The 19,254-nt window shown below is 49.6% G+C and overlaps 1 pseudogene; it reads right to left on the bottom strand.

Moving 5' to 3' along the window:
• LOC137896150 (B-cell lymphoma/leukemia 11A pseudogene) overlaps positions 1-19,254 on the bottom strand; it is a 32,954-nt pseudogene that overhangs the window by 9,995 nt on the left and 3,705 nt on the right.

The raw sequence follows: 19,254 nt of genomic DNA, 5'->3' as shown, positions 1-19,254 counted from the left end.
AAGAGAAACAAGGCGTGCATGAGGTGCAACCGGGGGGGGGTTGCATGAAGCCGACAGTCAGGGTCCACTTTTAGGGGGTCGATCATTTCATTTCATTTATTCCAGCATGACTCGCTTTTCAGTTTTGTGTTTTCTATATTCGGACATCAAGTTGTAATATAAAAAAAATATTGCGGCAGCATTTCATTCAAATTGTTCAAATCAACCCGGATTTTTATCAGATTTTGGGCTGCTGATTTTACATTTCTGTGAACTGAACTTTTTATTTTTTAAATCACCTTTTGAAGCCAGAAAAATGTCTGCAAATTAAACAAAACATTCTCTGAAAAATAATCTGGGTTGCCGATTGGTTGAACGTTGTTGTTCACACACACACACACCGACACACGCACTCACACACACACACCGACACACGCACACGCACACACACGTGTGTTACCTATAAACCGTATAAAAGTAGCACATCTGCGGTTTGCAGGAACGTAAACGTGTGAACGTTTTATTCCTTTTTTGCGATGCAACTTATCGTAATTTTAAATACATAAAAAAGCCAAACTGAAAAGAAGCAGCAGAGGTTTTAATTAAAGTTAACGCCTTTCTTTTACACCCACACCTTCCATTCACTAAGAAGCAGGAAGCCGACTGGTGTGAGATCTACTGATCTCATCTTCTTCTGGCTGTGTGACACCTGTACAGGTGAGGAACGGTCGCGGTGAGCCCTGATTGGTCAGCGCCTGCCTGAGCGTCAGGCCTCTGGATATTAAAGGAGTCGCTTCTGCCCGGGTGTGGAGGGGTATTTATTTCTACACACACAAACACGGCGTGGCGAGCGCCTGAGGCCTGGCCCCCAGCAGACGACAAAAAGGGCGGTAAATAATTAAGGGAGGGTAAAGCGGCGACGAAGGAGGCCAGGCGAAGGAGCGGCTGTTTTTAAACACGTTTACCTAAAATCCGGCGTGAAGGAGAAGTCTCCCGGATGTTCGAGCGTCTTCCACGCGACGCGTTTGTGTGTTTTTAGGTGTGTGCGCGAGCCCAAAGATGCTCCATTAGCGATTTGGAGAGTGTTGTGGGGGCCTTGGCAGTCCCATCAGGCCCAGTACGGTCTAAGTGCTGCGCCACACACACTCCCAAACCCTAAACCGACCCCACCCTCATGAGCAGCCCCCCCCCCCCCCCTTACTCCACCTAGCAGCGCCGCTCAGCCGGGTCCAAAAACACGCACACACACACTTATGGTCGACTAATGACCGAACCCAAACAGCTCCCAAACAGCGATGAGAAGCTATTAGGAGGGCATTTTGATGGGGAAGTGATTTTTTTTATATGCCATTAAAAGCCATGGATAAAATGGGCATTCGCGTAAATACAGCCACAGGTCGGATGGGGATCGCCCAACGGGGATAATTGAGAAACCATCTTCCCACCCTCCGAGCTAAAGGTGGAGGCGTGTTCACGGCGTTCCCCGAGGAAGCCAAGCGAGCGCGGCGGCTGCTGCCGCCGCCGGGATGCGACGACATCTTAGACTCAGATACTTTATTTTAAATCTAATCTGAGTTTCTTAATGTTTTTTAGACTTTATGTTCCTCCAGATTCGCTGTTATTATCATTACTGGGGTGTATTACGGCGCCGGCTCGACTCCGCCTGCGTAATATTCCCTGACTAATCCCTCCCCCTTTTGCTTTGGTGACCTTTTTAACGTTTGTCCCTCTGAAGTGACGTTTTACTCATTTTTTCTTCATTGTGTTTAATTATACGTCTTATCCTGACTTTCTGATTGGATAAAGATCAATGTGACTGGACGGGGGGGTTGAATCGTGCATACGAAACAACAGATGTATAATGCAGGGGGCTGTAATTGTCGGCCGGGGTCAGGAGTGAAAATCAAACGTCTCTGGATGGGATTAAAGTTACTCAGCGCGTACGATATTAAAGTTAAACCTCCTCCTGTGGGATTAAATCCAATCCCAACGGGGCTTACGCTCCGCTCCACACACCGGACGCCGGCTCGCTTCTTTGAGTGAAACGTCACGACTCTTCACTCCTCTGCGCCACCAAATCCTCCATTTCTAACGTTTGACGATTCCGAAACTTTAAGCTGCTCTCCTGAGGGGGACACCGATGAGCTTTGGACGGACGCCGGAGACTCTCCTGAGGGGGAGAAAGTAGCTCCGGTTCCAGGATAAACAGGGTCCGATCCGAGCCGAGGGAGAGCGAGAACCACATCGGGTCAGGTCCAGACATGATTTAGAGCCGGATACGCGCTGAAGCAACGTTTTCCTACAATGAGATAGTACCTGTTCATTACCCCCCCCCCCCCCCCCCCCCTTTTCCTCCCTCTCTCTCTCCATCCTCCCTTTCCATTCCCTTTTTTGTTTTTGGAAAGTCGGCCTCTTTGTCCGCTCCAGAGCCGAAGAGGGAAAGACAAAACATAAACATCACTCATCACGGAGGAAACACACACACACACACACACGCACACGCGCACACACACACGCACACACACACACTCCTGACTCAACTTCCTGCATAAAGCGAGTCCATCAGCACTTTAAGTCGGGTTTTTATGTCTCCACAATAAAAACGAATGAAAGACTACTTGAGCGGACGCGGCCCGAAAGCCCGACACGCCCAGCGCACGATCCTCACGTTTAAGGAGCGCCGCCTCCTTCCTGTCAGCTCCTAACCAAACAGCACGCCGCGTCCTCGCCAGCTGTCGGGCGATCTGTCCCGACGGGTCGACCGGAAAGAAAGGATCGGATCAGATTTTAATCAAAGCAAGCTTCATTCCCATTTCTATACTGGAAATATGTGATGAGGCGCGCGGCGGAGGACGAGACAGAACACCGGGCGAGGTCAAAAGGTCAGGAGGCCGATCGACGCTCACCTAGCTGCAGCTCGCAAGGGGTTAACGCTAACATCAGACACAACAGGCCGTAGATGGACGCTCCTCTCAGCTCGTATGTTGATATTGATATCCGATATCAATGGGCTCTCCCGGTAATAAAGCTGGTCAGTCCACGTATTGATTAATGAGAGCACGGGGAACGGTCTCTGCTGTGTCCCGGCACGTCTCCGACCTTTAAGACACCAGGCTAAGAATACAACCGAAAACTGGCCCTTTAACATTTCTGTGACCCCTCCCCCCACCGGTGTCTGTTCTGTGGGTAACATAAAGGGCGTTCCAGGTACGTAAATGAATCATCCCCAAACACAAACTGGACTCTTCCCCGTAAAACCCTGCACCGCTTAAAACTGGTAAAACTGTACGTCTTGTTGTCCCAGACATGCTACCTGTAAGCTATACTCCCCAGTCTCCCTCTGTCTGTGCCCCCCCTCCCCCCCCGTCATCGCTCCCTCCCCCCCCCGTCATCGCTCCCTCCCCCATTCTCTGCAGCTGAGCACTGTAAATCAAGTTGAAACATAGCTCTGTCCGTGTGTGTGTGTGTGTGTGTGTGTGTTACCTATTCCACTTCTAAAAATGTGTCCCACCCGCCTCCTTACCTCCCTATACATCTACCTATAGGAGGAGGAAGAGCTGGAGGGGACGAAGACGTGTGTGTGTGTGTGCATGTGTGTGTGTGTGTGCACGGGTCGAAGGAACATAACCTGGACGCTTATCTCAAGTGGTGCAGAGAGAAAAAAGAAAAGCCCACAGAGTCCTGTCTGAGAGAAAGAAAGAAAGAAAACTTTACCTCCATCAAACAATCCTAAACGCGTCCGATTGTCCTGCTTGACTCAGACTCCGCCCCTCCACAAAGTTCTCCATTTCAGCAGTTTTTGCATAATTGGGAAAAAATTCCCAGCATATCCCGAAATATCTGGTCTTTAACCGGCTCTAACGTAACGAACAATCAACCGGAGATTGATTTCTAATTCCTGTAGTTGATTATTTGTCGTCACCCCCCCCGGACCTCCACCTCACTGGACTGGTACCAGCAGAAGTCTGGACTAAAAACATGGTGTCAAACCATTCAATAGTCCCTTCTTGTGCTACCCTTGTAAATATAGTTGTCCCCCCCCGTGACACTGTGTGGCATCTTTTTCTGCAGTTTTTAGTCATCTAATCCCCTCATATGGGTCAAGAAAGAACTACAAATCCCATAATGCAGCTTGTTGTGACCGACGTTATAAACTTCGCCGAACATGAACTCTGCGGCTTCACTCAAAATAAACACTGATGACATCATCATCAGCATCATCTGGAGCTGCTGACAGATGACATCATAGTTTAGCTAACCATAGAAGTAAAGATGGACAATATCCATCCCATAATAAGCAACACGATAAAACGTTTCCTAGAAAATGAAGTGATGAATCATAATATTAGAATGCACTGATAAGCTTAATGAACTATAAATAAATTAGTGTCCATAAATAATGATTATTAAATGATTGAAAACGTCTCTTATATTTAATGTAGACTGTCAGCAATAATAAATTAATCATTATGTACTAATTAATAATTCATCCTTCATTAATTAAATGTTCACGCATTTTGCTGAATTTTCTCCCGGTGAAAGATAAAATAATTTCGGCTTATGGACTAGTGGACGTGATATTTAGCATGTTAGCTCTAGCGTGTTCCAGCTCTGCACCAGTTTGACCCCAGTGGCTAAACGCATTAGCATTCCACCAACAGCTAGCGCTCCTGTAGCGCTGGCCTGAGACCGACGCCCCTTCACTGCAGCCAGTGTCAAGCTAATTAGCCCTGTTAACCTTAGCAGGCTCTGGGTCTGTGTGTGTGTGTGTGTGTGTGTGTGTGTGTTTGGCTAACCCCAGCAGATGAGCCTTCACCCCAATCACAGCCCCCTTTTTGCTGGCAGCCTGCCGTCCAACTTGGCAGACACACACTCGCAAGAGGTCTGCTGCGCACGTGTGTGTGTGTGTGTGTGTGTGTGTGCATGCATGTGTGTCTGTGTGCGTGTATTTGATTGCACAAGGGAGGGAGGATTATAGATGTTGAACATACACACGCAAATGAGCACTGGGCCCGACTGGTGTGTGTGTGTGTTGTAATAAAGCCAGCTATGTTTTACTGGCCCGCTGACACAGTGCATAAAAAGATCAGTGGGCCAAATCCATTAGTGGTATAATTGCATTACATGGTAAATATTCCTAAAAGGTCAATATCTCCATTTGAAACATCCCCATCATCAGTGAGTGCTGCAATAGGAACAGGAATTCTGGGATTTTATAGAGGCTGGGGGCACAAAATACTATTTCTAGGTGTCTACAATAGCAGAGACTTGGCCGGCAGGACAGATTTTCCACCTCGGAATGAGTCTGTGCCAGCGCTCTGCGGGCCAACAGATGATCGTATAGCATGTACGACTCTGAGTTGGACTTTAAGGCCCTGAAACACAAACTTTTTTGCTCAGTATTCCCAGCAGTGTCTGATACTGCCCCGTTTATTCCAGTCCAGGAGCTCCTGGAGACGGTGGCTGATTGTTGATGCTGCGTTATTTAATACAGTATCACACTATATGCAGACGACACTGTGTTCTATAACGCCGTTCTTTGTGTAACCACACTCAAGCTAGGTTGTGTAACAAATGAAGCTAATGTAGAGGAGGGTCTGCATTGTGGCTAGAAGTACTCACGAGGAGAACATGGCGACCACAAGGGGGCGCTGTCTGGGGAGAACTTACAATGACTGTAGCTGCTGTTTGGATTCTGTTAAATTGTACAATTGTGATTAACCCAAATATGATTTTTCACAACTGAAACTGAAACTGGTCGGCTTGAAAGGGAGGTATCAACCCCCCCCCCCCCAGCCCAACCCCCACCCCACCCCACGTAGCGGAAGCAAACCGGCAAGAAAAAGCAGGAACTCACAAACAAACAGAGGCGGCAAATCCTACAGTAACTACACACACACACACACACACACACACACAGACACACACACCCTCCAGGCTATTGTCCTCCACATTTAGGTCAGGCCGAAACTAACTGCTTCACGCACACACACCCCCCAGGAGGCTCTCCTCACCTGCGAAGAGGCCGGTTTGGACACGGTGTCAAAGATTAAACCCGTGTTTTATCTCAGGCAAGGGGGAGTGTGTGTGTGTGTGTGTGTGTAGGTGTGTGTGTGTGTTCGCATTCACTCGCTGCTTTAAACCAGAGGGCAGAGGGTCACTGGAGAATACGCCGCCTCGCCCGCGCACACACACGGCGCTAACCTTCTCCGTGTGCGCGGTCAAGTAGAAAGGTGGATGTGTGTCAGGTGGCGAGGGTATTTACTGTTACCGAGACAAACAGGCGGCGAAAACATGGAGGAGAGAAGGGAGGGAGACGAAGAGAAAAACAAGGAGAAGCCGAGACGGGAACCAGAAGGAGGAGGAGGTAAGTAGTGATGCTTTCAAGGCCTCCATGTTCAACACAACGCAGCCGCGTGCAGCGTCAAACACTCGCAGACGAAGAGCCGGGAGCGTCTCAAAAGGGCCGAAGCAGAGCTGACGGGTTATGGTTGCAACGAAACTCGTCACAGAGTCTCAAATTAAAAACTCGCCAAAGAAAACAAGACAATGATCGCGGGTGAAAACGCTTCGTGAATCAGCCTCTGTCAGAAATTAATTAGTGCGACCCGAAAACACAAGAAAGCCTCGATCCGCTGGCGACTCGGCCATAAATAACCATCGGCTTATTAATACCCAAACCATGACGGGGGGAAAACACGCTGCTGGGCTGCAACGTGACGCGGCAAACACACACACACACACACACACACACACACACACTCACAGCTCCCCGGGTTTTAATTTTTAAAGATGACTCTTTTGCACGATCTTTGTTCCGAGCGGTGATTACGTTATCTCTGTGGATAACCGGTCAGACAATAACCTGCTGGCTCAGAGGGAAGCTGAAATCTCCATCAAAAGCGATAGATAAAGGCCGCCGGGAGATAAAGCCGTGACTGAGTGTCCGAGAGCTTTGCTCTGAGATTAGGAACGTAGATTAACAGAGAGGAAGGTCCTTAAACGTCACATCTGGCTTATAAAAAAAAAAGAACGCTGAAATTATTTAAATATTCTCTATAAGCCACGGAATTCCTCAAAATTAGGAGCTGTATTCTTTCTTTGTCTGCGCAGAAGCAACGTCCTCTCGAGCCGCATCTCTAGCTAGCCGAGTTAGCTTTTCCACCTCCGCCGCGGAAAGTAGTTCCTAAGTTTACAGATAAAGCGTCCATAAATCTTGCGTCCTGTTGAGAGAAGTCTCGTCCCTAAGAGGCCTTTTTGTTTATGCCTCGCTTTGCTTACTTATTTATTATTTCTGCTTCCCTGCCGCACGGCCGGGGGGCGTGGGGGGGGGGGCGCGAGGGGGGGCGCGAAGGACCACAGGTGCTCGGGTGAATCCGATGGACATCCGCAATTTATCATTCATACGCCAGTGACGGGAGGCCAGGTCGAAATATGGCACAGTAAACACAAACCATAGATCATTCACACACATACGCACACACACACACACACACACACACACACGCACGCCTTTGAAGACAGACGCTTTTATGCGTACATGGAGCTGGACATGGGTCACATCACAACGTGGCTCTTTCTGCGTGGCGGAGGAATCGTTCTGCTGCTTTATTCTACTTCATCTTCGTCTCTCTTTCAGGAGTCTCGCTCGTCCTCCTCTTCTTGTGGCCGACGACATCCCGGTTTCAGCTTTTTGTCTTCTTCTCCTCCTCTCTGAGGTATAAATATACAGAAAAAAAGAACAGATGCCCTCCTCCGCCCAACTCCTGCATAAACTCCTCTCTCCGAAATGCCTCCGAACTTTAAATCCAGGCTTTAGCGGGACGTATCGCAGCAGGACGCCGCCGCCGGCCTGCATCTGCCTGACAGAGCCGGGAGCTGATTTCTATGTTTACCGAAGATTAGAGCTCGGGGAGAAAAGGAGGTAGCCGATATGGCCGCTCCGAGCCAGGCAGCGCTCATCTTTAATGTCGGAACGCTGCCACAAACAGCCTGCAGGAGAGGAAGCGAGCAGAGACGTAGCCGAAGGCGGGAGCGGTAATAACTCTGCTTTCAGGACTGAAGGAGCTGCGCCCGTTTTACAGCCTCGGCTAATGCTAATGCTGCTACTTCAGCGCGTTCACACCAGGAGCCCGCGGCCTGCAGCTAAAACACAAAGCCCCATCACGACCGACGCTCTGATCTCGTCCCGTTGCTCTAAAATCGACTTGCACAGCAGCCATTATGCAAATCGAACGTGTCGGCAGGGCTGCGAGTGATGAAACGCCGCCGCCGCCGCCGAACCGTTTAGCCGAACCGCCCGTACGACCGCAGGAAGGGCCGTTGCGTAAGCTAATCGCCGCGTGTTCGCCCCACGTGTTTCGGGTCGGATCGTAGGCGCAAGCGCACCGCGAACAGAGCATCGTAACTCGCTGGAGACATGGTGCACGCACACGCGCACGCGCACACACACGCTGAATGTGACGTAGAAACATCCATGTCGACCCTGAAAAGCATCTTTTTATTTTTTTATCTAAAATAAATTCCTGTTTAGTACTTTAAATTATTGCTTTGTGTTTTTTTTTTAAAGCTGCGCATGAGTTAATAAATTCAACGTCATTCCCGCTTCGTTCCCAGCATCCCTCTCTTCCCGCCACCTTTCAACGCGGAGCGTGACGACGATGAGGAGCGGGTGCTTCATCGTGAGGGTCGGCCACATCGTGCAAATTTAACCAGCGTCTTTTCTGCCGATCTAAAACTGATAAAGCGAACGCCGATGCTTCCCCTGTGCCCTCGAGCAAGGCTCTACGGGAGCAGCGCAGATGCACGGCATTCCAGAGGAACTGGGAATAAATCACAAGACCAGCGGGAACGTCCTGACAGCCAGCGCCGGGAAGAGAGTCCCTCCGTTCCCAGCAGCAGGTGTTCAACCGCCACGCCAGCGCCCTTAAGCAAGGCACGGGCTTCACTGAACCTGCTCGGCAGCAAACAGCAGCAGAACGCGTGCGGCGCTCCCTCCTCCCCGCTGCGCCTCCCTAACCCCGGCTGTTGGTGTAAATATAAATGTACTCCCGCACCCAGTTACACAAGCAGCAGCGCCTCAGAGGTTAAAAACATGTATATTCCACTTCCTGCTGCTTCCTCGCCGCCGTGTCGGAGCGATTCTCTGCCTCTTCAAGCGCAGGGCCAGGCGGGTCAGCGGCATCAGTGGAAATCTGCTGTCGGGGTTTCTCTTCTTCTTCTTCTCTTTCTGTGTGCTTTTGAACTTTTTGGGTTGTTTTTACTTTCTGTGCTTCTTTAACCCTCCGTGGCCCAGTTTCCATGCCAGCAAACAGCAAACCAGCCTGAAATGGTTCTATTGAAGCGTGTGTGTGTGTGTGTGTGTGTGTGTCTCACACACACACACACACACACACCCTTATGACACCCGTCTCATCAAACAGTTGGGCATCTGCCAAGTTCATCTGTTAATGGACAGCCGCCACCAGGACCCAGCCTTTCCTACCTCGCTCCACCCTCTCTCTCTTTCTCTCTCTATCCCCCCCCAGGGTGCTCTCCCCCTTATAGCCCTCTCCTCCTCTTCCTCATCTCCCTCTCTCTTTCAGCTTTCTTCTCCCCCATCCCACCGCTCCCAGCGCTGCAAATCGAGGCCTGCATTTCCCCCACGCAGCAAAGATAGTGTGTCAGCTGACACACACACGCACACACACACACTTCACACCTTCAAACGGAGGCTTTCCAACCAGAAACAGATGTCAGAAATCAAACAAAGGCCAAACGGGCGAGGTTAAATGGAGGCAGGTAGACGGGATGTGTGTGTGAGACAGCATCCGTGTTAAAAACAGGCGTGTCGGAACACGTCTTCCGACGGAACGCGGCGCCGCGGCAGGGAAAGAAGGGAGAGAAGACAAAGAAGGAGAAGCGAGTGAAAAAAACGAAGGGCGATTCGTAAAGAGCAGGTGAAGCTGATTTTTGTCTTCCGTGGCTGAAAACGCTCCGGCTGGCTTTGCTCCTGGAATATTTGTCAGGAGACAAGAGTTCAAGGAATTCAGTCTCGCTCAGTGTTTATTTTTAAATGCACATTTTGTCGGTTTTCCGTGAGGGGGGGCGTCAGGTCAAGTCGGACGTTTCAGCGGCGGTGAGACGGAGGAGGCGTTCTTTTTGCTGCGGGTTTTTATGTTTTAGATTCAGATATCCCGAGGATTAAAGTCCATACATTCTCTTGTATTTATGCTAATAATTATACACACATTTATTATTTACATTATAAAGATTAATTTCAGCCACAAAAGATGCATTTTAAGATTTTTAACTTAAAAAAAAATACAGAGATCCTAATAATTGATTCCGATTTCCTTCATTCCTAAGCAACTATATCATTTAACGTTTCCCTCCAGACTGACCACGCAAAGCTGGAATATGTGTGCGTGTGTGCGCCCTGCTAAACACACACACACACACACACACACACTCGGGCTATAAGCTTTATTCTGGCAGCTCTTTATCCGTTTTGGGGGAATAAATTATCCATTAGATTTCATCATATCTTACTGGGGCAATTACATGAAGAAAATGATAGTGGGCACGGGATCAATTATGCATGCCCTTGGCCAAAGACCAAGCATTGGGCAGAAGGAGAGGGCACACACACACACACACACACACACACGTGAGGAAGAGGAGAGATGTGGCCCATCAGTTCATCTTACGGCCTAAAAAGTTCATACGCTTAATAATTTAGCCGCGTCTGGATACAGTTTCCCAGCTGAATATTAACAACTTTGAAGTGAGTAACAGCAGCCAGAGGTATAAAGGGTGTGTGTGTGTGTGTGTGTGTGTGTAGTGGAGCTAAAAGAGACCTCAGGAAACAGGCCTTGTGAGTCCCACCGGAGACAACCCCGCAAAACAGACACACACACACACACACACACACCTTCCCCTCGGCTGCGTCCATTACACCACCGTTTGTAACATTGCTCATTTCTGGGCAATTAAGAATTCCTTTTCATCGCTATGTAGGTTCACACACAACAGTCGTACACAAACCAGGAAGACACGAGGTGTGTGTGTGTGTGTGTGTGTCATGGGAGGTGAACGGATGGGGAGAACAGCAACAAAGGGAAGTAAAGATGTGCACCGGTTGTTTGTCGTTGCTCTTTGTTCTCATTTTCTTTATTTTCCTCATTATTAGACGAAGATTTCCTCATTTTATTGATTATTTTTTCTTCTTCTAACAAAAACTACTTGGAGAACCGACATCTTCAGAACACAAAGGAACCAAACGCTGTGTGTGTGTGTGTGTGTGTTCACAACCACATCACACACACACACATTGTTGAATTTTTCTGCTGATGACAGAACAATGGAGATATTTTTTTTTCTTTCTCTTTTTCCGTCCGTGTTTACAGAGAAGCTCACTTTGGAAGACGAATCGCCGTCTCCAAAATGGCAGCCTCGGATCGAGCCGGGAGGAAGGAGGAGAGGGAAAAGAGAAGTATCTGACATCTGTTTGTTCAAGGAGAAACGGGAAGGTGGGGGTGACACTAAAATGAATAGTCTGACGGAGAGAGAGAAGGAGGGAGGGATGGAGAGACGGGCATTGAGAAATCATTTTACCATGTTAAGACGGACACGTTGTGGAGCGAGCCAGATGGTTTGCATTGGGTGTATTCTAGTGTGTGTGTGTGTGTGTGTGCTAGGCGAGCGGCGTAATGACGGAACAGACGAGACATCGTGTAAATTAAATATGTCCAATCTTTGCCTCGTCTCTCAATCTCCCCACAATAAAAAAAAAAAGCAACTTTCATTCAAGGCAGAAAAACATCCTGAGCTTCCACACACACACACACACACACACACCTAGACATGCCGGCTCTGACAAGCGTGGCTGATGTGCGCCACGGATGTGCATGGTAATAGGCCAATCAAAAATGCAAAACAATTGGCAATTACTGTGAGGACCTAATGGTCATTAGAATTTACAACTAGGTAATGAACTAAAGTCTGCCCACCGCATGCATATTCATAAAGCTGTTTGAGCTTTGAAGATTAAAGTAGCGCTTAAAATTCAAATGAGCCGCCGCAAATTATCAGGAGAAGTCAGAGCTGCTGCTGGCGATGGCGGCTTCCTCACGGGTCGGTGTTTACGGGTCTTAGTTTTAGTAAACGGAGCGTTCCTCCACGGTTCGGACATTTTTCTGTGTCTTCTGAAAATTAAAAAAATAATAAGTAAATCTCTTACGAGCCAAAAGCTAAGGAAGTGACTTTAAATGTAAAAAAAAATAATAATGAAATGCTAACAATTACTGTAAAATATTCAATCGGCCAAAGAAGGGAAGATGAGCCATTATGAGAATTAGCGATTAATCAATAAGTAGTTTCGGCAGCACAATAGGGACGAATTAGGAACCAAAGGGCGCATCTTCCTTTCCTGCAATCCAGAACCCAAACACACACCGGAGCCTCGATCCGATCCGGAATCATTGGTGAATAAAAGCCGTCATCCTCTGCAAATTAAGGAGTTTTAGCCTCAACTCAACAAGGAGCCTGATCCGCAATCCGTGATCCGAGTTTTCCGGGGGAGCAGGAAGAAAATAAAACTCGTCTGCAACGCCACCCGGAACGCCGCTAACAATGATTGGTTAAATACATGCAGATGAGGCGGGCCGCCTGGGTTCACGGGAATAACACGTTACCCCGCGTTGAAGATGACTTCACTCCACGCTAAACCTGCTTTAGATTTACAGAGATGAAGGAGTGTGTGTGTGCGTGCGTGCCACTCAGAAGGCGGCCATCTTTAAATGTCAGACCGACTTGTAAACCTCAGAAACACTCGGAACTCAATCAAAAACAGAAAGACGCAAAGAAGCAACAGATGGCGGAGACGTGAGCGCCGTCTGCGGCTACGTCGCTAAAGACGCGGCGCGGAGCCGCACGTCTGAGGACGGATTCAAACTTCAGGAGGAATGGGATCATTTTACAAACACTTCCTAACAGACGGAGAACATCGTCTAATTATCCAGGGAAAATATTGAGACGCAACTTTTTGTTGTGTGCAGCCCACATCCTCAGCAAAGTGTGTGTGTGTGTGTGTGTGTGCGTGTGCGCGCGTGTGTGTAGTGTATAAACAGTTTTATGAACAGGCCTTCCACATAATAAGCCGTGTGTGCATTCTTGTGTGCACACTGGGATAAACACACACACACACACACACACACAGCGCGAGCGGCCAGCAGGAGGAGGCGCGGCGTGGACGTCGAATCACTCGCGTAAACACGAGCCGGATCAATAATCGCTAATCAATCACGGCGGGAGTTCAGCAGCGCTTCGACGTCATACACGCCGTCCCCGCTGCGGCGAGTCCTTTCATGTCTCGTTCTCCGCTGCGTCTCAGACCGTAATCATCTGGGAGATGTTTTGTTTTCTGCGGATCCGTCTTCAGTAGCCGCCGCCGCCGCCGCCGGCGTTCCCAGGGAGCGGCTGTCCGTCGCAGCGTGTGGCCGACGTGACGTCTTCCTCCGTCTTCGTCCTTTGTTGTGGTTGTTGTCTGTTCGGCTGGCGGCTGCAATCACGCCCTGCTCTTCTTCTATTTATTCCACATGTAAAACGCATCACTTCCTGCGTAACTGGCCGTGGAGACGGCGTCCGATGCTGCTGTAAAACCGCCCGTTAAATTATAGCAGTTTGCAGTTATTGCAGTGATGATGAATGTAATTTGCACCAAAAAAAAGCACCACAGCTGATTCAGATTCCCAAATAATCAGGCGAGGATCTCAAAGGTCAAAGGTCGCAGCCCTGGCGGGATCCGTCGTCCTGCTTGTAGGTACTTCGGAGAGTCCTGGGAAGTTTAACGGGGAATTCCACAGATTACACGCAGACAGATCGGTTTACGTGTCTCGGTCGAGGCTGTTCCACCTCAGAAGCCGATTGCATAATGACTTCTGTGCTGTAAATAAACCCCGATGATGTCATCATGATGTCAGCGGCGTGTCTGTGTGGGCCGGGAGACGACAGATTTACGACAGAAAGCCTGCAAAACCGGAGCAGAAAGACAAAACAAGCCGCTCGTGTCGCAATCTGGGGAAAGAGGGGTCTGATCCGGGGAGGAAAAGCGTCGACGCCTCGGCTTCCGATTCTTTAAGGCAACAAACGGGGAAGAATTAGTGCGCCCGATGCCGCCGCCCCGACACGATCCCACCGGAGACGGCGGGAAGCTGCTTTATGTCTCACACACACACACACACACACACAGCCAAATACGAATCAGCAGCGACAGTTTATGTGCTGAATCTAAAACGCAGCATCTTTTCCGTCCCCTCGCGACCTGCGGCGCACGTTAGCTCGCAGCTAGATGCGTTAGCCTCACACGCCGACATGTTGACATCCCGAACACTCATTCAAATTTGCCGACAGTCGGATTGTCGCCACGCCGGGAGAGAAGCGCCGCAGCGCTACAGTCCACTAAGTATTTTTGTTTCTTATCTTTGGGAAAGAAAGAGAGAGCAAGAACAGATTAGTGACGGCGACCCGCGTGGGAAGTCTCGCTGTGGGCTCGCCACAGCGCGAGACACACCAAACCTAGCGTAACCGATCAACCGGATCGCTGCCGGGTTTGCATGAACTGTTGAGGAGACGAGTCTAAAAGAAGAAGAAGAGGGACAGAACATGAGCCGGAGATCTGATGGGACGGCGTTAGATTCGATCTAATGCGTTTTCAGATTAGTAGCATTAGCCGGGGATGATAAGCTAAATGCTAATCACAGGTGAATAAGGTGAGTGTTCGGCAAATGAACCAAAAAGGAAGGCCCGGATAAAAACGCAGGGAGTCTCGGACAGTGATGGAATCATCTTTGGGAATAGCTAATACAAAAAGTAATCACCGGAGGCTGAATCCGGACACGGATGGGAGTTACTCACGAGGGACGGATTGAATTCCTAATCGACCGGAAACTGGACAGAAGAGAACCGTATTTAAAAATGTATTTATTGTAGAAATAATCCACAAAGAATTAATTTAAAATTTAAATTTCTTTCTTAACCTCTTGGATAAAATAAAAAGAAGAGAGAGCGGCATGTCCACACGCACACGCACACACACACACACACACACACACTTCTCTGTTGAGACATTAGCGATGTGTTTCTGAATGTGGGGAGCCTCTGGAGATTATAATCAGAAATTTCATCTCATTCAGGGATTAATAGAATAATGGTAGAGGGGGGGGGGGGGGGGGGGGGGTCTGGTGGAATTGGGTCTGGGTGTGCGTGGGCGGGTCTGCTGCCTTTTTGCATCACTGATCAACATTTTGCTTGCACACACACACACACACACACACACAGGAGCTCTTGGACGGTGGCTGAAATTCCAACATATTTTTGGTTTCAGTTTTTCACATATTTTCCGTGACAGTTTGGCTCAATTAGGATGAAACCGGGGGCGGGGGAACAGGGGGAACGGGGGGGAACGGGGGGTCCACGCCTATCCGTGTGCGTCCAGCGGCTGACAGAGCAGACAACAAAAAGAGAACAGACACAAATAAATTAATTTAAAAGCCCGGTTCTTCTGCAGTTCTGCCCACATTACCATCAGACCGCCCCCCCCCCCCGACCCCCCCCCCCGTCTGAGAGTACAACTGTTCCGTCCAAGACGTTCCCACACACAGCGCTTTCAACCAACCAGACGCTGCATTGTGATGTAAATCACTCTAATAACCCAGTTTAGCTGCTGAGTGTCTGCCTGCGTGTGTGTGTGTGTGTGTGTGTGTGTGTGTGTGCGTGTGTGTGTGCACGTGCGTGTGCTTGTGAGTGGGTGTTGAAATGTATATTCACCGCAGAGGAACGAGCGGCTTCATCTTTAAAAATAAAACGGATTCGTCTCGAGCTGATCAGACCCAAAAAGGCACAGTTTAAAACACCGATTAGCAAAGCGGGGGTGTTTTGCTGTCCTATTTTATCCCCCCCCCCCCCCCCCACCCACCCACTCACCACTAAAAACTGCCCCTCGTGAAAATGCAAGGGCAAATAAAATATTTAGAAAAAGGAGTTGCTGCAAATGACTGGTGACGATAGTTCACTTTAAATAAACAACTTTCCTTCAAAGAGCAAAGCTAAGATTGCCCCCCCCCCCCCCCCTCCTGTCCCGAGTTATGGGGGGGGGGGGTTAGCGTGACGTGAAAATTCAAGTGAAGTCAAAGTGAGAGCAGGAAACACACTCCACGCACCCAGTCCCAGAAAGAGGCTGTAGTTCCTCCCAAGACTGAAAGTTGCACACACACACACACACACACACACCCGCGCACGCACACACACACACGCACACACACACACACGCACACGCAGGCAGAGCCGGGACCAAGCCCCCGGGTTCTCTCGGGTTTCCTTCACACCTGTGACGTCTCCGTGATGTTTATCTACAACAGTCGACCCCCGACCCCCCCCCCCCCCCAGTACCCCATCAACTCTGAGCCAAGCAGGCTCCTTTCCTTAACGATGGTTGCCGTGTGCGTCCCCTAAACAACCGGGTTTGGGCTGCACCGGCGGCTCCACGGACTCGTCACGCAACAACACAATCACCGGGTCGCCCACAAAAAGAACCCGTCTCGGACAACACACTCGTCCCGTCCTGGACTCTGGACCCGGAGGCGGAGCTTGTCGGTCGGCGTGCAGCCGGGCCGGTTACCTGGGAGCGGCTCCTGTTTGGGGCAGTTCCCTCGAGGCGACAGGAACCGGTCGTCGTCCTCTTCTGCCAGCGTGGCCTGGACGCCCACTTCCACGGGCCTCCGGCTGCGCAGGGAGCCCAACGCAGGCGACGGGGTGAGGGCCAGGCCGGGGGAGGGCGAAGGGGGCTTGTCCAGACCCCGGCCCATGGCCAGGCACGGCGGCCCGTGGCATCGCTTCCTCTTGTGCTCGATGAAGAGCAGGATGTCCGCCAGGGGAAGGTCGCCTGGCACTGGCCGCAAGTCAGCAGGTCCTGCTCCAGCGAGTGGCGAGCATCGTGACCCAGCCGGGCCAGCTGGCCCACGGGGGGGCCCGGATGGTGCCCGTTGAGGCCGCCGCTCTCCTCCGAGTGCTCCGAGCAGCGCTCCGACAGTTCCTCCGACGAGACAATGGCCCTGGAGAGGGGCTCGGCTGCTGGGGCGGCAGAGAGGAAGAGGAAGAAGAGGAGGAAGACGAGTTAGCAAAAATAAGAGGGAATTAGAAGGTGGCGTTCATATTTCCCTCCTCCTCTTCTTTAGTCGGTCACAAAGAGGATCAAAGTTAATCGATTCTAAACACAAGCCTGACGTGGGGGCGGGGGGGGCTTGTAATGAGAGAAATGCATGTGATGCAGGAGAAATGATTACAGCGCCAGCCGACGTGGATCCGACATCACACGGTGGGGAAGAACGTCCCGGACAGCCGGGAAGCTCAAATCCCATTCTTCTAGGTAACAATTTCTCAGCCAATGACAGGGCGGCTTTGAGAGCGAGGGCTAAACACAGCGTTCACCCTGAAACTCAGCGTTTCATGAGTTCGACTAGCCTAACCGTGTTTGTGCCGGTTCGGATCCTGTAATCTGCAGAGGAGAAAAACTCCTCAGCAAAGCCGCCCCAAAATGGACGGTCCAGCTCGGTTCCTCGCGCCTCCGGGTCGGATCAACTCCCGACCACTCCTTAAGGAAGCCTTTTGTCAGGTGCCGTCCGACTGCGGTGGGCGAGGAGCGTGAACGTGGCGGCCGGCTGATTTAAGCAAGCGAAACGGGAGGACATAATTCACTGTCCCTCTTTTAAAGACGAGCTTCCCGCCCAAGGTGAAGCGTCTGACTCGGCGCTCGCCGCCTGACGGATGCTGACCTTCTTTACTCCGCCATCAATTTCACATTTAATGAACTTAAAACCACTGAGAGTCAAAAAATAGATTTTAATTTTCACCGTCTGGGTGATTGGATCAGATTTTGTCTGATAAAATGGATAATGTTCCTGCGCATGTGTGTATACGTGTGTGTGGGGGAATGCACAAGTGTAAGTGTGTGTGTGTGTCTGGATGTGGACGACAACCCTCAAGGAAATATCATTTGAATGCAGCAATCCTGCACGACATCTGTGTGCAAACTGGGACGTGGAGATAACGCCATGAATTCCCAGTTTGTACCCCCCCCCCCCCCCTTTTCCTCCTCCCCCCATCCATGCATATGATACAACAGCTCCGGGAGGGGGGGGGGGGGGGGGGAGATTATTAGGAAAAAGTGACAAAAATAAAATAAAATCCATGAACGCCGCTTCCGTCCATTCAGCTGTTTAACAGCTGAATTCTTTTTTTTATTCCATTCAGTTTAAGATCTTTGAATAAATAAAATAATTTCAAAGCACTTCATTTTAAATTTAAACATATATAATTATAAATGTATAAATATGCATGAATTATATCTATTTTTAGGCAGAGAAACTGGGTGAAATGAAAAAAGCAGGAATGAGGAAGAACAAAACAAAAATGTCCATTAAAACATTAATAATAAAAAACTAGATTTTAAAAGTTCCACCTGATCCACCGATGAAACATTTAAAAACTGATGAACCTTGGAAGAAAGATTCTGGAATCAACCATTTGAAATATATTCTAGAATAATTCTAATCGTGTAATTTAACCTGCAAAAGCAGGATGAAGGGGTGTAAAAATAAATCTCAAATTCAACAACAAAACAATAGAAATATAAAATAATCAGAAGCAGAAATAATCTGCGTGACTAAAGTGGATCAATGCGTGGTGAAAGGTCTTTCTCTTTTCCTTTCTTTTTTTATGGGGGGGGTAAAAGCAGAGGTCTGCAGACACAGTGCGCGGCAGCAGACTCCGTGCGTAAAAATACGATGCATGAAAAATTAAATAGGTGGGCTCGAAGTGAGGAAGAGGAGTTGTACATTTGGAGGGGGGTGTCCCCCTCCCTCCTTCTCTCCCTCTCTCCCTTTCCACGGCTTGTATACCTTCTTTTTTTATTCTAGAGATTGCCGAATAGTGGCCCGTGTAGGGGGGGGGGGGGGGGGGGGTGAAACCGATCAGGTTCAAGTTGAACGCTGGATTTTCTGATCGCGCTCTGCCTCCTAGCGACGGAAAACGGTCATGGAGGCTGCGCTGTCACCAAGCCGGGGCCACACACGCGCACACACACACGCACACTCCCCTTCTCTCCAAAGCAAACACATGCAGCAGCCAGTAAACATACCGGAACGTAATCAAACACTCACGCGTAAAGACGCGCAAATATCTGGTTGTTTTGCGTTTGCCAGACATTTGGAGGGTCGTGGCGCATGGCGAGGAGATACG

The sequence above is a fragment of the Brachionichthys hirsutus genome, chromosome 7 (genome assembly GCF_040956055.1).
Source record: "Brachionichthys hirsutus isolate HB-005 chromosome 7, CSIRO-AGI_Bhir_v1, whole genome shotgun sequence".
Lineage (NCBI taxonomy): Eukaryota > Metazoa > Chordata > Actinopteri > Lophiiformes > Brachionichthyidae > Brachionichthys > Brachionichthys hirsutus.
Note: the sequence above shows the minus strand (reverse complement) of the source record. Positions and strands in the feature narration are given on the sequence as shown.